This window comes from Aedes albopictus, chromosome 3 (assembly GCF_035046485.1).
Source record: "Aedes albopictus strain Foshan chromosome 3, AalbF5, whole genome shotgun sequence".
NCBI classification, from domain to species: Eukaryota; Metazoa; Arthropoda; class Insecta; order Diptera; family Culicidae; genus Aedes; species Aedes albopictus.
The window spans coordinates 72,359,430-72,363,069 of record NC_085138.1 but is presented as its reverse complement, the minus strand read 5'-3'; the positions used below and the strand labels follow the sequence as shown (position 1 = coordinate 72,363,069).

At 38.2% G+C, this 3,640-nt stretch overlaps 1 long non-coding RNA gene across 1 annotated transcript; it reads left to right on the top strand.

Moving 5' to 3' along the window:
• The first annotated feature begins 1,814 nt into the window (after positions 1–1,814).
• Positions 1,815–2,931, top strand: LOC109420914 (uncharacterized). The gene is made up of 3 exons (XR_009998835.1): positions 1,815–2,179; positions 2,251–2,343; positions 2,403–2,931. It is a non-coding gene; the product is annotated as an uncharacterized LOC109420914 (long non-coding RNA).
• The last annotated feature ends 709 nt before the right edge of the window (positions 2,932–3,640 follow it).

Sequence of the window (3,640 nt, the reverse complement as noted above, 5' to 3'; positions counted from 1 at the left end):
TAAAACCATGCAATATGGGTATAATTGGTATCCTGAAGATATCCAGAGTCCAAAAATGGCGACCAGAATATCCAAGATAGTGGTTCAACATTCAAGATAGCGACTGTTTAATGAAGTTTTAGGCTCTTAAACCATGCTATAAGGGTATATCTGGTATTGTAGATAAGTCTGGAGTCCAAAAATGATGATTGAAATATCTAAGATGGTGAAATAAGATGGCGTCTCAAAATTCAACATGGCGGTATAAACTTCAAGATGGCGGCTGTTCAATGGAGGTTTTGGTTCTAAATCAAAATGACGACCAAAATTTCCAAGCTGCCCGACTAAAATCCAAAATGGCGGATCAAAATTCAAGATTGCGACTGATTTTTAAGAGTTTAAGGCTCAAAAATCAAAAGCAAGATAAACGATATGATCTCTGATGCCATGCCGTATGAAAGTGCGGTATTCATCGACTTGTCACTTAAGGTGTGTTGAAATGTGTTTTCAAAGTCACGAGAAAGGCGCAATCACCGCTAGGTGAATAAATTAGGGTTTTTTTTTATAAAATAAAGGAGCAACATTTTCAAAATCTCATAACATAAAAAAATGTAGTAAGCAGTAATTAAGACATTCATTTGCTTAACGTTGGTTGCTACTGATGTTGTTGAGAAATTAAAAAAAAAATGTTTGCTTTGAGAAAGCCCGTAATGATGGCTCTTGATCAAATATTCCAGCTAAAAAACTTTTACCATTCGAGAAATATCTTTCTTATCAATACAGTAGCATACATTAAGTTTGAAAATAAAATATATTATTTGTGAGTTTTTTTTATAGTCACATTTTTTTGACCGCTTTGTACAACTTCAAGTTTTTATCATCTAGTTTACAAAGCTCTATTTTTTAACTTTTACCAGAAACATCAACAAAATTGCTTAATTGCTTCGTTAGAATATTACCATCCGACATTTTTTTGGATGTTGTGCTCAAGTTAAAACGGCAGTCAATTGTTAATGTATTTAAAGACTAGACTCGAAAAAAGTGAGACACACAAAATACTGTATAACTTTTGATTGCGTGCACATATGATAAAATTCAACAAAATGAAAAGTTCGATATAAAAAAAAACAAAAGATTACCAAGAATTAACCGCAGTTAGTCATCAGGGAGCTCTTCAATACAGTGTTAGGAAATCATTCTCTTATGAATGTCCAAGGATCTTCCAAAAAATTCTCAAGGAAATTTCCCATGGATCCTTACACAATTCATCAAAGATAGCGTAAAACAATCGACTTTTGTTTTTTGCCTTTCTCGTACACTAAGTGTACTGGAAAGGCTATATGTTCACTCCAAAAATGACTTTTTGATAGAAGGCCCGGAGGGTCGAGTCACGTATACCAATCGACTCAGCTCGACGAATTGAGGTGATGTCTGTGTGTGTGTATGTGTGTGTGTGTGTATGTGTGTGCGTGTGTGTGTATGTGTGTATGTGTGTGTACAAAAAACTCACATCACTTTTTGGCAGTAAACCTCAACCGATTTTGATGACCGACGGTTCATTCGACGCGGCATACAGTCCCATTGTTTCCTATTGAAAATGGTTCAGATCGGTCCAACCATTCCGGAGTTATGGCCATTTAGGTGTTCCGGACCGGCACCCCTGGGAGGGGCCAGACATAAAAATGCGATAAACCCATGCATGCGACATATCAAACCTAGGCATTTTCGATCTTCTGATGAACGGTAAGCAGGAAAATAGTCTTAGATCATATCAGAACCGGTAGTGTTCCGGAACCGGTTCCGGATGTCCCGCCGGAAGTTGCCAAATATAAGATGTAACGATATCTGTTTCTTTTTTTTTAATTAATTTGAAAAACATTGATCTCGATATGTTTGGCAAAATTCTTAGCAAAACACAGTTTCCCGAAAAAAAATATAACGCTGGACGGAATGGTGTTGTAAGCTTTCCCCTATATAATGTTGCACGTTTCAAATCATAGATGGCGCTTGATTTAAAATAAAGCCGTTTTATGGAAAATTATCTATGCGCGGAAGTTTCGTCAAGATGGCCAATTGGCATACAAAAAGAAGGATCGAGACTCTGATCCCAGCAGGCTTGAAGATTCTCGGCCATTTCGTTTGCGGAGCGGTCGGTGAGCAGAACGCATCGAAGTAGTGTTCCCCCAAATTTTCTGAAGTGGTGAGAAGTGGTGATAAAGTAGTGTAAAAAGTTCTTATAGTTATAGTTTTTCTCTTTCATTTTATTATTAGGTAGCTTATCAGTTCCAATTGAGTGAATTTTATTTAGTATAAAGTTACAAAGTTGTACGTTCTGCCTATATCGAAGTTTTTTGAAGTTTGAAGGTATGTAGTAATGTCGTTAAGATCGGGACACGCTTCTTACCTAACCTTTTGTTGAACAGTGAGCCTGTTCAACAGGCGGCGAGTCTGGGGCGGAAAGCCGTTTTTTTTTGTATTAGCTGGTGCGTAAGCGAGCGAGTAACGAGGTGCTGAGGTCGAGAACCGGTGCTGTGGTTTCCACGTGAGCGACGAAAATCCGCAACGAACGGACGGGAGCTAAACCGAACGTCCGACCGACGCGCGGCGTGGCCGTCGTGTCCCGTAGCGTCCGTCACCATACGCTACGTTTCCGGAAATATTTCTACCGATCGCACGTGTCGCCAGTCTATCGTTTTGGAACCATCTCGCCGGTGCGCCGATGCACTAAACCCAGCCCAGCAACATTTCGCAGCCAGTTCATCATCCCACAGCATCATGAACCCTGCGCGCAGGTACGTGGTTAGGTTAGTGTTTGGCCATTCACTATAAGCGTACGCTCCGTTTGAGTGTGTCCCACATGAACCCGGGTAGAGAGAAGAGAGAGGATTTGATAGAGGAAGAGAATAGGATAGGAAAATGAGGATTTCTCGAGAATAAAATTTGTAAATCTTGTTTGAAGATCTTTTACGTTTCTTTATCACCTTACCTTTGCTCGCGAAGCGGTTTTTTGAGGTTTTCTTGCTTTCCTAAAGTTTCCGTATTTCGAAACCAGCATCTCCAATCCTGCATTTCCCCGGTCGTGATATTTATATAGATACAATCTAGATAATTCCCCATCGAACCGTTTTTGCTTGAATCGAGTTGGCATCATTTCCCGCTTAAGAAACCGTACGAAGCTTCCTAGACCATAGAGTCCATGCAAAATTCCTAGTCGGGCAATTCAACAGACAGGTGGTCTCTCCTTGGAGAGTGGCGCATAAGCCACCTCGTTTGCCAAACCTATCGAGTCGGGTCTACGCACGGTTACATTTGGCGCCCAACTAAAATAACCCAATGTTTAAACACTTTTTATTTGAATTCTTAATATACATCATCTTAAATATTATCGATTTTATGCACTACGTTTTGTTCTTCTCTTCCTTTCTTTTTATACGTTATTATTTTTTTTTTTTTAATTACATTTTTTTTTACTCATAAGTTTTTCCTAGAATTTTAAACATAATTGAATTGAATTTTTCACTGAAGTCTATTTTTGAATTTAAATTGCTAGGTTTAGGTAAATTGTACATATATTCTTTTTATATTAGATTAAGTTTGAATTTCTTCTTCTTATATTTTTCTTTTTTCTTTGAATTTTTTTTTATGTGCTAAATTGGAATCG